The sequence below is a fragment of the Eptatretus burgeri genome, chromosome 5 (assembly GCF_056783735.1).
Source record: "Eptatretus burgeri isolate ZD-2024b chromosome 5, Ebu_testis_v1, whole genome shotgun sequence".
NCBI classification, from domain to species: Eukaryota; Metazoa; Chordata; class Myxini; order Myxiniformes; family Myxinidae; genus Eptatretus; species Eptatretus burgeri.
In genome coordinates, this window is record NC_140965.1 from 43078669 (window position 1) to 43095526 (window position 16858).

Sequence of the window (16858 nt, forward strand, 5' to 3'; positions counted from 1 at the left end):
TTTTTGACATTTTTAGATTCTCGTGGAGGATCTCTAAGTCTTACTTACGTTGTTGTTCTTCATCTTCTTCTTGTGGACTTTTTTTGTTTCACAGCCGACAGTTTTCATCGAAACTTCCTGAAACTTGGCATATATATGTAAAAATACCCTGTGCAGACAGTAACCATCTCCGATTTTGAAAATTCCTGCTAGAAAAAAAAGTTATGACGTCAAAATATCTCCGCTAATGGAAATCGCCTAAAAAATTATCTCCGAAACTGGGCAAGCTTTTTGAATTCTGTTTGCGGGAATCTAACAGGGCATTAGCAGAGATGAATTACCGCACATATGATACATCACTATGACGTCATATAAATTTTTATGACGTCATTCCTATTTTTTGACATTTTTTGTTTCACAACCCAGAGTTTTCATCGGATCTTCGTGAAACTTGCCACGTATATGCAGAAAGCCCACGCGCAGGCAGTAACCATCTCCGATTTTGGAAATTCTTCCTAGAAAAAAAGTTGACGTCATAATATCGCCGCTAATGGAAATCGCCTATACCATTATCTCCGAAACTAGGCAAGCTGTTTGAATTTTGTTTGCGGGAATCAAGCCGGGTATTAGCACAGATAATTTATCGCAAACCTGATACATCACAATGACGTCATATTCGTTTTAATGACGTCATCATTAAGAGGACGAGGATCTTGAGTCATTTAAGCTTGTTTTTTTTTCCAAAGGGGAAAAAGCAACAAAACATGGGAATTCCTCCAAATTTTTTGCAATCGAGTCAGTCTAAAGCAACTTCGGCTTATCGCGAGTGCGAAAATAACACCAATTTGGTGGGGACAAAATAACAAAAACGAGGCCATTTTTGGGGCCAAAATATTTTTGCTGCCCAGGGCCCCAAAAATCTTATATTAATCTGACAATGCATCGGAGGGACAGGAGTGTCACACACACACACACACACACACACACACACACACACACACACACACACACACACACACACACACACACACACACACACACACGCACACACACCAGGATGAGAGTTTTTTAGCTGGGTCCGGATTCAAAGCCAGGCGACACAGCTCCGAGGCCATCCTGCCAGCCCTCTCGATGTCACAAATATGTGAATTGTTGTTTAATTCTTGTCCTTCCCCTTGTACAGTGCATGGAAAAGTAAACGACTCGTAACGGGAGAATTGTTTTTTAGCGGTGTAAACGGAGGTGGTACGCAAGGTGTTTTTGAATCGTAATGCTCTTTTATTTTGAAATGTGTCTCTTACAAACACCGTGTATTGGACAAAACTGAGAAGCAAACGTATTGACGTTGGAATGTCTTATTGAAACCACCGACGCATGAACTGAAACTTGGCAACCATTACGAATCGTCACGAATCGACTTGACGAACTGAAACGTCACGCATCGACTTCGTTGAGGTTCTGCCTGTTGGTGATGTGTTCCACATTAGATCCTTGTTAATAATCCGTTTCCTCAGATTTTTATCTTCCTCCGTTAATTTTATTTGTAATGTTCGGATGAACAATAACGTCTTCGGTTTTCTTTATCTTTGCCTTCACAATAATTCTTTCCACTGAGACGTCGGGGTAGGTAAGGATGTGCCGGACGGACGTGGATAAAGTAACTCATTGCAAAGCGAAGCATTCATTGGACGTAAACTGAGCCCGGTCCCCGGCTTGCTCCGAGCCCGGTCCCCGGCTTGCTCCGAGCCCGGTCCCCGAGTTGCTCCGAGCCCGGTCCCCGGCTTGCTCCGAGCCCGGTCCCCGCTTGCTCCGAGCCCGGTCCCGGATTGCTTCGAGCCCGGTCCCCGGCTTGCTCCGAGCCCGGTCCCCGGCTTGCTCCGAGCCCGGTCCCCGGCTTGCTCCGAGCCCGGTCCCGGCTTGCTCCGAGCCCGGTCCCCGGCTTGCTCCGAGCCCGGTCCCCGGCTTGCTCCGAGCCCGGTCCCCGGCTTGCTCCGAGCCCGGTCCCCGGCTTGCTCCGAGCCCGGTCCCCGGCTTGCTCCGAGCCCGGTCCCCGGCTTGCTCCGAGCCCGGTCCCGGCTTGCTCCGAGCCAGGTCCCCGGTTTGCTCCGAGCCAGGTCCCCGGTTTGCTCCGAGCCCGGTCCCCGGCTTGCTCCGAGCCAGGTCCCCGGCTTGCTCCGAGCCTGTGATCTGATCGGTAAGCGAAGACGAGTACTGTATTGGTCTGATGTATAAATCGAGACCCAAACTCATGCGAATGTTGTTTGTGAGGACTTGCCCACATTAGGACATGTCATTGTGTCGTTCTTGATTTTGTAATAAGTTGGATCTCTCAATTACATCTAATCGTCCGGGAGCAAGGTGAGATTTGTTCAACATGGAAGGTGCAGAAGGTTTCGGGTGCCAGTGCTGTAGAATTAGGTTCGGGGACCCCAAAAACCCGATTCTTAAGTTACGCCAGTGGTGGGTGGGGTGGGGGTGCCACCCCAAAACGCACCCCAAATTGTATTTGTTCAACATGAAGGGTGCAAATATCACACCAGTGTCATTTGGTCGAGGAAAGTACACCGAATGAGAAAATTGAACTTAAGAATGGGATTTGTGGTGGATAGGGTACTTAAGAATGAGGTTAATTAACTGCTAATTAGACATTTATTTAACATAAAAGGTGCAAGTCTAAAACCAACATTAAAATTTACCCTTGGACAATATAAGTTTTATTCATCAACTTAACAATGTGATTGGTGGTGGAAAGTGTACTTAAGAAAGGTCAAAGGTCATGGATGAACCATTTTTGACTTAATGACCCTTTTTGCAGGTTTTCAATTCACAAGTTCACAGAAATGTTGTTTATAGAAAGATGCAACAGGGTCATATACAAAGTCAATAAATCTTGGGCCACCAGTGTCAGTAAAATGTAATTTTATAATGTAAATCACACTCTTTTGACCCCTTCAACCAATTAAAATTTTAATTAACATAAAAAGTGCGAGGATGAAACCTTGCATTTAATGTGGATTAGAATGATACGATGTATGAACACTAACTTAAGAATGATATTTCTGGTGGTAAAGGTACATAAGAAGGGGTTGAAGGCAAGTTTGCACCGAGTGACCCCTAATTAAAAATGCAATCAACATGAAAGATGCAACAGTAAAACCAGTCGCTAAAGTTTGAAATGGGTACATAGATTAGTATGGTGGTAAAGGTACTTAAGATGAGTAGATAGACCTGTTGGCATGATTGACATCAACTCAACATCAATAGACCATTTGGCATCAATCAATGACAGGTAGCAAACTGGTGATGATATTGAACATCCCTTATGATATTCTGAAAAATTCTTTAACATTGCTTGTGAGCTCAGTCACTCTGTACCGGGCGAAAGGTCAATTTACATTGTATTACCAGCACTGAGGGTAAACATGGCGTCATGCATTTGGCAGAGCTCAGACCTGGTGTTTGTTTCATTTCAGCTACCGCACAACTAATCTTCATCAGTAGATAGGCCGTCTTCATCATCAGATGAAGAAATGCTGAAGTCGCTGTCATCAGAGCTTTCTGGATCCAAGGCATCATCTTCGTCTGGGGTCAAACAATCTGGAAGTTGACGACCGTCGAAACCAAGTGATTTCATATTGATCATCCACCAACTCCCATCCATCAGCTGATGATGGATGCTGGCAGATTTCTGATTTGTCAGCATTGGCCCACATCTTTACCACGAATGATGATCTACTTATGTGTTTGGAAACCTCGGATTCACAGGGAGGAATCAGGCTGGCATCAATGCCTTTCAGCTTTGCTAGGCAGTTCTCAGCTCTGACCTTTGGTCTTTATGTCTTTTCAAATATGTTGTAGCGATGGTCATTGAGTGAGACATCTTTTCCCTTTAGACCGTACATCTTGGTTGTAAATTTGTTCAGGGTGTCTCTGTCTTCATCGGTTATCGTTCCTTTGGTCATCTCTGAAAATGCTTTCTGGGCATCATTGTCTTTCACAAGCTGTGCAAAGGGGCGAACTTTTCCCTTCTGGAAAGAGGAGGTATAGTCTGATCCGGTGAACGCATGGAATCCTGGTAAGGCAGAGCAGAGAGGCTGTCCGATGCTGGCACCAATGGCAGTGATGTCAGTGTATCTGCGACTATTTCCTGATGATGTTCCAACCATTTGATTAATCTCGAGTTTGTGGGGTCTTGTTCTGATAGAGTATACCCATGGTATCATGGAGAGTATCGGCACCAGATAGTGTCCCAGTTAACTCATCAAAATTGTCAAATGCAAGCCCCATTGGTGTCCCTACAACAGTACCCTCTGGACATGCCATCTGTCTAGCCTGTCTGGATTCCCCCAGTGTTGTCTCAAGTTCTTCAAGTGCATGATAATTGACTATGTCCAAACCTGTTCAATATTCTTACCAGCTTTTTGCTGCCTGTCATTGACTTAATCGCCATGCCAAGAGTAATATGTTTACCTGGTTTTATATTGCCATTTCTCACAATGAAAAGTGCATCTCGACTGGATGAGGCAACATATCGTTCAACCTTTTCACTATATTTTACAGAATTTGCACCACCATACAGAATGCTGTAGAATGACAGCAAGAGATCTGGAACTGGAGCTTCACCAGTCTTCAGATCATTCAGACTAGGATTGTCTGGGAAGGGAGTTCTCTGCACTGCTTTGATCGATTCACGCAAAACTAATGCATCCTTTCGAATAGCTGCCTCTGATGAATGAATGTAATCAAAAGCCGAACAGAGAGCAGCTTCACCCAACCCTTTCACAAACACATCACCTCTTTTTGAGTGATTTACCACAACGCATTTCAATTTGATCGAATCTTTTCAGTAGATTCTTTGACGAGTTTTGAGCAGATGTAATTGGCTCCACATCGGCATCCTCACACATTTCTACATATCGGCTGTAAAGAGATACAAGGTATTCTGGCCTACGTTTTTTGATAACCCACTTTTCCATGTATTCTTGTATACCAAGGAGTGCTTTATTATTGGACTTCTTTTGTCCAGTTTCACAGCTGGTTGATTTTACAGATGCCAAATTGATATAGAGACGTCTGCAGCTATGATGATATTTCACTTCCTTAGCCACAAAGTCAATGTCTGCAACTTTTCCTTGGAGTCTAAAGTCATTCCTTGCAACAGCAGCAGCTTTGATTGTTGATTCTGCTTGCTTCGTTTCACATGCAGTGAGGGTTTCCTCTGTGCTACCTTTCTTGCGTCGTACTTTCCTGCAGAAAAGGCACTTCATGGGGAAAATACCCAATGGACATGAACCTGGTGGCGACTGAATATTTGAACGTAGTTGTTTTGGAGCAGGGGTACTCACAGTCACACCAGTCTGTGGAACAGCAGTAAAGTTCTTGTTGCATTGGACGTGGTATCCTTGAGATATAGCAACGTTATTTGGCAGCGATTGGACGACTTGAAAGTATTTTGAGCCTTTGAAGTTCTTCTTGAGTGCCCTCTTGGATGCAGCTTCTTTGACAACGGCCCATTTTTCAGGATTGAAGGACAAAACATCAGGGCTTGGTTGCTCACTACTGGTACTGGTAGATGGTTGTGTTCAATGTGAAGGATGCATATTCTGGCGTCTGCCACTCGAGCACCAGATGTACCAGGTTCTGATGGATTAGATGAATCCATTGTCAGGGCTCTGGAATAAAAGGAATGTTGGTTTTGGTGGTAAGCAAAGCATATCGTAAAACAATTGAGCAGTCCCTGAAACATCCACTCAGAACATGATAGTTGATACACCCCATCGTCGGTTTGCAACTAAAGGGAAAGGATCAGAAGGGGTAAAATAGTTCAATAAATCAGGTAAGGGTACCGGTACGTGGGTGAACCGTGAAGCCAAAAATGATATATTGGGAAGTGGGGCGTGTGGACGGACCCGCTGTCCTCTTCTGCCACCTGCATGCCAACCACACATGTATTGCTTCAGTAATACACAAAACACTCAACTAGATTATTGTACACTAGGCATCCCATTAGGCTGCATACATTGGATCAGAGTTATGCAATAGGAGCCAGCCTGATGGCATGGCCTACAGTCCAACTTCTGATATCGGCCTACATGTAGTCTACTTAAACTCACCTATAGATTCTCATATAACATGCAAAAATGGATGTAACCTCTGAAATTGGTCAGCAGTTTTTCTTCATTACTCTTCTTGGCCCTCACAGAGCCTGTACATTTCAGGAATCTTTGAAAATAGGTGGCAGCACTGACTTGAGCTATGGAATGCCAAATCATTAAAAAAAGAAATTGATATCAATCATGCCAACTGGTCTATCTCCTCATCTTAAGTCCCTTTACCACCATACTAACCCTTCTTAAGTTAGTGATGAATCTATGCACCCATTTAAAACTTTAGGGACTGGTTTCACTGTTGCATCTTTCATGATGATTGCATTTTAATTAGGGGTCACTCGGTGCAAACTTACCTTCAACCCCTTCTTATGTACCTTTACCACCAGAAATATCATTCTTAAGTTAGTGTTCATACATAGTATCATTCTAATCTACATTAAATGCAAGGTTTCATCCTCGCACTTTTTATGTTAATTAAAATTTTAATTTGTTAAAGGGGTCAAAAGAGTGCGATTTTCGTTATAAAATTACATTTTACCGAGACTGGTGGCCCAAGATTTATTGACTTTGTATATGACCCTGTTGCATCTTTCTATAAACAACATTTCAGTGAACTTGTGAATTGAAAACCTGCAAAAAGGGTCATTAAGTCAAAAATGGTTCATCCGTGACCTTTGACCTTTCTTTAGTACACTTTCCACCACCAATCACATTGTTAAGTTGATGAATAAAACTTATATTGTCTAAGGGTACATTTTAATGTTGGTTTGAGACTTGCACATTTTATGTTAAATAAATGTCTAATTAGCAGTTAATTAACCTTGTTCTTAAGTACCCTCTGCACCACAAATCCCATTCTTAAGTTCAATTTTCTCATTCGGTGTACTTTCCTCTACCAAATGACACTGGTGTGATATTTGCACCCTGGGGTGCGTTTTGGGGTGGCACCCCCACCCCACCCACCACTGGCGTAACTTAAGAATTGGGTTTTTGGGGTGCCCTAACCTAATTCTACAGCACTGGCACCGAAACCTTCTGCACCTTCCATGTTGAACAAATCTCACTGAGCTCCTGGACTAATCTCAAGACTTCTGTTCTTTGATGGTGTTAACAGCTGTCTGGTTGATTGAACGATCAAAGGTGATTGATTGTCCGTGAGTAGGTTACCTGAACAAGCAACGTGCATAATGAAAGATGTTGAGCCATCATCAATGATTGAGCTGTTTTATTGTTTTGAAAGTTTATTCTAATCATGTTTCTTCATTTTAATTAGAAGTCCTTTTTAAGTATTATTTGAAGCTGTCCTTGAAGTATTTAAAGTGAAGTTTTATTTGAAGAAAGGGGAATAATGTGTGCCTTTAGGGGGCAGGGGGAGTGTGGTGGGGATGGCTTGGGGATGCGGATGGGCGAGTGTGGCCCTGGGGCTGGGTGGTGCGGCGGGATGAGTGTGGCCCTGGGGGGGGGGGGTTCGGTGGGACGAGTGTGGCCCTGGGGCTGGGTGGTTCGGCGGGACGAGTGTGGCCCTGGGGGGTTGGCGGGACGAGTGTGGCCCTGTGGGGGTTTGGCGGGATGAGTGTGGCCCTGTGCGGGTTTGGCGGGACGAGTGTGGCCCTGTGGGGGGGTTGGTGGGACGAGTGCGGCCCTGGGGGGGGGTTCGGCAGGACGAGTGTGGCCCTAGGGGAGGTTCGGCGGGACGAGTGTGGCCCTAGGGGGCGTCGGCGGGACGAGTGTGGCCCAGGGGGGTTCGGCAGGGACGAGTGTGGACGTAGGGGTTCAGCGGGACGAGTGTGGCCCTGGGGGAGGGGGTTCGGCGGGACGAGTGTGGCCCTGGAGGGTGGGGGGTTCGGTGGGACGAGTGTGGCCCTGGGGGGTTTGGCGGGACGTGTGTGGCCCTAGGGGGTTCGGCGGAACGAGTGTGGCCCTAAGGGGGTTTGGCATTACGAGTGTGGCCCTGAGGGGGTTTGGTGGGATGAGTGTGGCCCTGGGGGGTTTGGCGGGATGAGTGTGGCCCTGGGGGGTTTGGCGGGATGAGTGTGACCCTGGGGGGTTTGGCGGGACGAATGTGACCCTGGGGGGAAGGGGTTTGGCGGGATGAGTGTGGCCCTGGGGGGCGGGGGTTCGGCGGGACGAGTGTGGCCCTGGGGGGTTCGGCGGAACGAGTGTGGCCCTGGGGGGTTCGGCTGGACGAGTGTGGCCCTGGGGGGTTCGGCAGGACGAGTGTGGCCCTGGGGGGTTCGGCTGGACGTGTGGCCCTGAGGGGTTCGGCTGGACGTGTGGCCCTGGGGGGTTCGGCGGGACGAGTGTGGCCCTGGGGGGTTCGGCGGGACGAATGTGACCCTGGGGGGGTTTGGCGGGACCAGTGTGACCCTGGGGGGAGGGGGTTTGGCGGGATGAGTGTGGCCCTGGGGGGGTTTGGCGGGACCAGTGTGGCCCTAGTGGGGTTTGGCGGGACCAGTGTGGCCCTCGGGGGTTCGGCGGGACCAGTGTGGCCCTCGGGGGTTCGGCGGGACGAGTGTGGCCCTGGGGGGGGGGGTTCGGCTGGACGAGTGTGGCCCTGGGGGGTTCGGCTGGACGAGTGTGGCCCTGGGGGGTTCGGCAGGACGAGTGTGGCCCTGGGGGGTTCGGCTGGACAAGTGTGGCCCTGGGGGGTTCGGCGGGACGAGTGTGGCCCTGGGGGGATTGGCGGGACCAGTGTGGCCCTAGGGGGTTTGGCGGGACCAGTGTGGCCCTAGGGGGTTCGGCGGGACGAGTGTGGCCCTAGGGGGTTCGGCGAGACCAGTGTGGCCCTCGGGGGTTCGGCGGGACGAGTGTGGCCCTAAGGGGGTTCGACGTTACGAGTGTGGCCCTAAGGGGGGGGGTTCGGCGGGACGAGTGTTGCCCTGGGAGGGGGTTGGCGGGACGAGTGTGACCCTGGTGGGGGGTTCGTTGGGACGAGTGTGGCCCTGGGAGGGGGGTTGGCGAGACGAGTGTGACCCTGGGGGTTGGTCGGTGGGATGAGTGTGGCGGTGAGGGGTGTGGTGGCGGGGGTGTTGTGGGTGCAATGTGCCTGGGGGGGGGGAGTTGTGCAGTGTGCTTGGAGGGGGGGTTGTGCTGTGTGCCTGGCGGGGGGGGGATTGTGCAGTGTGCTTGGGCGTAGGGGTGGTGCAGTGTTCCCTGGGGGAAGGTGTGGTGTGCTCTGGGGGGAGGAGGGTGTTAGGATGAATGACGTAGTGTTTATTACCCGTGTACGTGAAGCAAAAAGCAGTGTTAAGCAATTGGTTCACATCCACCTGTCAACTTCAGTTTATGATCGAGGACAACCTATTCATATTGTTCTATTTTGAACACGAATCGGAAAACAAGTCTGTTGTTTTACTGTGCTTTGGCTTTGAAGTCATCCCGATTGCACATGCACAGAGAGGGGTGAGATAATATTTTTCGGAGGTGTATCCGCTTCAATATTTGGTATGCCCATCCGTCCATCTGTGAAGTTATTTTTTTAAGCGTGCAGATGCCGAATTAATACAAGAGGGAGCTTTAGCTGCCTTGCATCATGAAAAGGAAATGCCAAACTACATCGCTTCCTTCAGGCACGGTTGTAATGTTTTTTTTTTGTTGTTGTATTTTTTAATACTCTGCCTGTCTCGCAGTCAAACAAAATTGAAAATCATTCCAAAGAGGAAACTTAATGTTTTTAAGGACTTCATAAGGGACACAAACAACAGGCCCGAAGAACTAATGTAACGTGTTAGATTGGGTGGTGTAATCCACAATGCGCCAACGGAGGAAAATACCGAAATTTATTTATACGACTTTTACAATCTTTATTTTATTTAAATTGAATTATATACTTGAACACTGGAGAACACAAATTGCCATCTATGCACTTTCAAAACCATTCCGCTTAGCACTACTTGGACATGCTAAATAGGGTGGTGTATAAGACTGCTTCAATAGCGCAAAACCTCCGGAATTTTTTAGCGATCCTAAAAATCATTATTTTATATAAATTAAAGTACATCATATACTTGAACACTATATGGTGTAATGTGTTCTATGAACATGAGTCACCTCTGCCAAGGAAGGTGAAGGTTATGTTTTCACTCCTGTCTGTCTGTTGGGTAGTCGATCTCGTCAAAAAAAGTTTTTTTTTTTCAAAAAAGATTTTTTTTGAAATTTGTTCTACCCTTATTATCAGTATTTCCTTCGATATGTTTGTCTGTCTATCTGTCTGTCCCTCTGTTAGGTCCAGTGCGTCGTTAATACAATAGCGATTTCGATGAAACTTGGTTGGTAGGTTCATACCATGACCTAGTTGTGTGCAAATGAGAACCGTTGCTATGGACACACCGTTGCCCAGCAATGGGACTTTAAAATTTTTGAAAAATCATAAAAAAATTATTTTTTCGAAAATAAAAAATCGGGCCACAAGCGACTGTGGGCAGTACATTCAGCCATATTGTCAAAAATTTCCAGCCGGATCCTATGAAAACTGTCGGAGAAGATAGACTTTGAATGAACCCTGGTCGAAAACAATAAAAAAAACGAAGTTCGTTTTATCTCAAAGACCATCAGTCAGATATACATGAAACTGGTATGGAAGGTTCATGGTATGTCCTAGTTATGTTTGAGAAAGAACCGTTGCTATGGACCCTTCCGTTGCCTAGCAATGGCCGAAAAACCTCTAAATGTAGGGGTATTTCAACGAAAAAACAATCTGCAGCATTAACCCTTGAAGCTGGAATCATGAATTTTCTTGTGCTTAATCCTCAGGTCATTCCCCATCGAATGGGCCCATCGTGTCAGGTTCTATTGGGTAGGCGACTACCCATGTCCGCCTACCGGCTTGTCTGTCTGTCTGTTTCTTTGTTTGTTTGTCTGTTTTCAGGACATCTCAAAAAGTTGGGACGGATCCGGATGAAACTTGGTTGACATGTTGGGTGTGTGACAAGGAAGAATTGATTTGATATTAATGAATATCCGAACGTGGATCTGGACACAAAAATTATTTCATTTTAAAAGTGAGTCTTTGCCAGGACCAAAAACGATACATATTTCAAAAATGTATTGGGGATCAGTTCTCGGGGACCGATATGTTCTCGTGGATCAGGCATTGTGTGACGGAGGTACATGCTCTACCGAGTGCCCTTCAAGTTACCTCTGTCACCGAAGGTCAGGTCAGGTGTGGGAGCATGCGCCAGAGCAGCGCGTCGCTGTGTCCACTTTCCACCGGTACTCCAGGGGCCTCCGTCTGGCCATCCCCCAGGCAGATGCCTGGCCCATCCCCATCTCCTTGCGATGCCGATCAACCTGCTGAAACCACGAGGCACGTGGTCGGTCCATTGGCCTCCACTCAGGAGACTCCCTCACTGAGAGAATCTGGTGAGCAGGATCAGCGTCAGGAAAACGAGCCACATGTCCATACAGCCGCAGCTGACGCTCACGTACTATGCAGGTAACAAATCTCATTTGAGTCTCTCTCAGCAACCGCTCGTTGGACAAAGTTTGACCAGCGAGAGCCGAGGATTCTCCGAAGAGACCTGGTACCAAAGAAATTAAGTCTCCGTCTCAGATGCTTGGTCAGAGTCCAAGTGTCGCATCCATAGAGCAAGACTGGAAGCACCACGGACCTGAAGACTCGGACTTTCGTCCTCCCGCACAGGTACGGGCAGCGCCACACCCCATTATCCAGTGAATCCATGACTCCCCAGGCCCGACCCAGACGTCTATTGACCTCTGACTCACAGCCAGCAGAGACATGAATATCACTGCCAAGGGAAATTAATCTCTCCACGACCTCAACATGCTCGGCACAGACAGGACAGCAGCATCCAAGATGTCATTGAAAGCCTGGATCTTAGTTTTGACCCAGGAAACCCGTAATCGCAGAGGCTCCGACTCCCCATTCAGCACCTCGAGGGCCCCCGAAAGGATATCTAAAGTCTCCGCAAAGATGACTGCATCATCTGCGAAATTAAGGTCAGAGATCTTGACATTCCAAAACGATGCACCGCAGCTTGATCTCTCCGACATCCTCCCCTAGAATCCAGTCCATACAAGTGGTGAAAAGTGTGGGGGCCAGTACACAGCCCTGACAAACTCCAGTAACAACTGGGAATAAGTCAGAGATGGTACCACCACATCTCACAGCACTCTCAGTCCCAGAGTAGAGTTCAGACATCAGATCAATCAGATTTGGTGGCACCCCACGAAGACCTAGAATCCTCCAGAGGGCATCCCAATTCACTGAATCAAACGCTTTACAGAGATCAACATAGGCTGCAAGCAGCCCCTGCCGAAACTCTCATCTGCGTTCGGTCAGGACCCGAAGAGGAAGGATACGGTCAATCGTTGACCTCTTTGGTGTAAAGCCTGACTGCTCTGGACGCTGGTGCTCAAGCAGATGGTGGCGAACCCTATCAGTAATTATCCGAGCAAAGACCTTGCCCGGCACTGAGAGCAGCGTCACCCCTCGGTAGTTGTTGCAGTCTTGGCGATCACCCTTCCCTTTCCAGAGAGGGACAACAAGGCCCCTCTTCGAGTCAGTTGGGATGATGCCTGTGTTCCAGGCAGAGCACAGAACTGCATGCAACGAAACGAGTGCAACATTTCCACCAGCCTTGAGAAATTCAGCATGGATGCCACAGATCCCTGGAGCTTTATCCCATTTCAACCGGTTCACCGCAGCCTGTGTTTCCACAAACGTAGGTGGACCACAGTTGATTGGAGGGTCAGCAGCAGAGATTGTAACACCCCTGACGTCCAACTCGACAGCTGGTGGATCAGCCTGGTACAACCGCTCAATGAAACCAGCCCAGCGGGCCTTCACTTCGGACTCCTCTGTCAAGAGCCTACCACTCTCTGCTGTAACTGCAGTACCCGAGGGATTAGCTTGGATGAACGCAATGCGCGAATTCCCCTGTAAGCAGGACGAGAATCACTTGACCACAGGTGATGCTTTACCCCTCACAGATTCCTCGCACATAGGCCTCCTTGTCCACCCTTAGCTCACGTACAGTTTTACGCCTCAGCTCCCTGAACAGCTCAGCTCTGCCATTCAGCCTGACCCTGCGACTCTGGTCAATGGTATCCAGTGTCCCTTGAGACAAAATTCTTCTTTGCCCTACGGTGAGTTCCAAGACATCCACCGGCAACATCAAGGACGGTGGTCTTGAAGGCACTTCACAACTCTTCAGGACCTCCCAAAGCACCCAGACCCGTCAAATCTCTACTCTGCTTGTTCGCAAACTCCTCAGCTTCCTTCTCATCCTTGAGCTTGCCAACATCCAGCCGAGGCTGGGATGATACCATTCTGCTGGATTTAAGGTGCAACTTCAGAGTTGCTGCAGCAAGCCGGTGGTCAGTATGGAGGAACTGAGCACTCTGATAGACCCTGCAGTTCTGGATCATCCTCCAGCGACCATCAACGAGCACATGGTCAATCTCTTGTGCCACACTACCAGCGTTGGAATACAAAGTCCAGCGATGAGCTTGTGGGTGCTGAAACCATGAACCAGCCACCCTAAGTCCTTGACTTCTTGCAAAGTCAAGGAACTTTGTGCTATTCTGGTTCATAGTTCCTGACGCATGGGGACCAACACACGTCTCACAACCATCCCTATCAGTTCCAGTCGATGCATTGAAATCCCCCAAGACTAGAAGTGTATCTCGTCTGGGGCACTGATCAACCACAGACTCGAGCGTGGCTCGTCTAGGAAGCATCCTTCACAGTGAGATCACTCGCTTCAGTCGGAGCATAAACAGAGACCAGGGAAATGACACCTCAGGAGTGACGAATCCTTGGTCTCATAATACGCTCGTTGACCGGTGTTACCTTAATTATCATTGGAGTCAGCTAATTGGACACAGTTACAGTGACTCCTTGGGAATGGTAACCATCAGAGCGACCAGACCAAAAGTAGGTGTAACCACCCACCATGATCTCGCCGCAATCCGGTCTCCGAACCTCAGAGACTGCTGCAATACTGATGTCCAAACGCTTGAGCTCAGATGATAGCAGACAGGTGATCATCCTCTCTTAGGGATAGGACATTCCAGGAACCCACCTGAAGGGACCGCTTCAGGTTAACCCAAGGAGACCGCTGTCTGGTGGACGACACCTCAGCACCACTCCGACACACTCTCCCGCAATCTGACCCGGGAATGTTACCCCGTGGTTTCCCTCCTATCATCAAAGATTGGGGGTCCCGAAGGCTTTGCCCCAATCCCGTCATCCGGTGAGTTGCCCTGTGAAGGGAAGCTGCACACGAGGTACTCCCACGGAGTGGGTTTTCAGATTTCTTTGTGTTTTTGTGTTTTGCGGAATGAAGGGTTTTACGGTTGCCGGAGTGCAATCCTGCCACCAACCTCCTAATAAGAAGTAACCCAACTGCAGGAGGACGTCTGCAGATACAGTTGGGCACTAGATATGGATGGCCGTTGGCTCACAAGTAGCTCCTCCACCCTTTGACAGGTTTTGTTTTTAATCCTGCTGGGTGTCCATATCCAAACACCCTCCTCACCAAAATACCTGGTGGGGGAGACGGTTTAGTCGCCGACAACCCGACCATAGAACAGGTTAGTACAGGTTTACATGATACCTGTAGCAAGTCACAGATCTCATCTGGCCTGAACTGACTGACCTGACTCACCGAAGGTGAAGGAGGTTATCTTTTCACCCCCAACCCCCCACCATGCGTTTGTTACTTGCAAAATCGAAGATTTTTCAAGTATATTGGTCAGTCAATTTTGTTATTCTGTCTCTATCTGTCTGTCTGCCTGTCTGTTTTTCGCCGACAGGTCACAACTTTTAACTTATCCTCACGAAACCTCACCACATGGTGGAGTTTGTCATCAGGAAGAATCTTGTTTTTGAGGTCAAAATGTCAAAAGGTCAACACCGTAGGTGAGATTTCTAAAATGCGATTGACTTGAAATTTGAAGAGTATTTTTATTTCACATTACTGATTTCAACCAGCAATTATTTTTGAGATGAACATGGACCAAAAGGTCAACATAGGCCCAAGGCCAACAACTAAGGTGGAATTTCTAAAATCCTCAATTTTCATGCGATTGAGTTGAAATTTGAAGAGGAGTTGCATATTTGGTCATTGAATTCAACCACCAATTATTTTTGAGGTCAAATGACTTTTATGGATTTTGCAAGTATCGTGCTCTGCACGCCGCCGTCTTGTTTGTTTATCTGTCTGTTTGTGTGCAGGCTATCTCAAAATGTTGTGCACGGATTCGGACGAAATATGGTGGACACGTTGGGTGTGTGACAACGAAAAATTGATTCAATTTGGTGAGGATCCGGATCTGATAATTTTTAAGTGATTCTTCACCATTAAGAGATGGGGCTAAATTGATATATAGCACGATATCTCAAAAAGTTGTGGACGGATTTGAACGAGACTTGGACAAGTTGGGTGTGTGCCCACAACGAATTGATTCGATTTTCGTGAAGATCCAAATTTGGATCTGGATACGAGACGTATTTAATTTTTAAAGTGATTCTTCACCATTTTGAGATGGGGCCAGAACGATATATATCACGTGATATTTCAAAAATATATTGGGCCTGATATGCTCTCGTGGATCAGGCATTACGTGGCGGAGGTATGTGCTCTACTAAGTACCCTTGTAGTTGTAAATGTGCTGATAACTTTAAGAAGAGATATTTTTTAAATTATGATTTGGTACAGAATTTCCTGAGCAGCCCAAGAGTGCTGATGAGTTGTATGTGAAAAGACTGGTTGGTGCACATTATTTGTGGTGTTTGCAAGGTGTGCCTTCTGTATTTTACATTATGCAGGAAGATTTTGAATCCCTTCCGTTTTGCTTCATGAAGGAAAGATGGTTTTAATGCCATGAACTTTGGAGGATGGTTTCATCCACCCTCCAAAGTTTAACAGTTTTGCATTTGATCATTACCTCCACCACCGAAGGTAAAGGAGGTTATGTTTTCACCCCTCTCTCTGTTTGTTTGTTTGTTTGTTTGTTTGTTTGTCTGTCTGTCTGTGTGCTGGATATCTCAAAAAGTTGTTGACGGATCTGGATGAAATTTGGTTGGCAGGTGGGGTGTGTGATAAGGATGAATTGATTCAATTTTGGTGACGATCCAGACCCAAATCTACTGAATGGAATTTTTTAAAGTGATTCTTCACCATTGAGAGATAGGACCAAAAATGATATGTTGCATGATATTTCAAGAATGTACTAGTTCCGATATTTTCTCGTGGATCAGGCATTATGTGCTGGAGGTATGCGCTCTGCAGAGTGCCCTTCTAGTTTCCTTTGTTTTTGCTGGTTTGAGTGATCTTCCTTCAGTTTGGCTCGATGTGAATTGAATAGCTTGAGCAGTAGTTTTCTCATCCATGAGCTGTTTGGATTTGAATGTTTGATTTGACCGGAAACTGCAGAAAATGTTGTGAGGCAGCATGCCCTTCCTTCAGGATAATAGATGTAATCAACAGAACGTTGATTGAAGTATGCGAACCTCCATGGGATGTTCGGAGAAGCTGATGTTTTGACAGTGCACCCTAATGTGATTCTCCGAACATCAACTTCTCCTTGCTTCTCTCGGAGGTTATCATTCTGTTGATGCTGTTCATCGTTCTTCTCCGGCGATGTGGAACAACACGAGCGTTCATCATTAAAACTGTTTTAATTCTACTTCATAGAGGATACTTTCATTGCTCTAATATCTCATGTTATGTAAATATACGATATCCCTGTCACTGTGCTATTTATTTATATTTTTGTCCAAGAGTACGCGTTTTTTGGTGTCT

At 47.1% G+C, this 16858-nt stretch overlaps 1 protein-coding gene across 6 annotated transcripts in view; it reads left to right on the forward strand.

Annotated features, from left to right (window-relative positions):
• Positions 1 to 1336: 1336 nt before the first annotated feature.
• Positions 1337 to 16858, forward strand: part of SLC45A3 (solute carrier family 45 member 3) — a 71917-nt gene continuing 56395 nt past the window's right edge. Inside the window, exons 1-2 of one of the 6 annotated variants that reach the window (XM_085881634.1) lie at positions 1454 to 1606; positions 15289 to 15372. The gene's annotated coding sequence lies outside the window, so the exon portion shown is untranslated. Of the gene's footprint in view, positions 1607 to 14950; positions 14974 to 15288; positions 15373 to 16858 lie in introns of those variants that run through there. The other 5 variants (XM_085881632.1, XM_085881637.1, XM_085881631.1 and 2 more) reach the window with 5 other exon arrangements.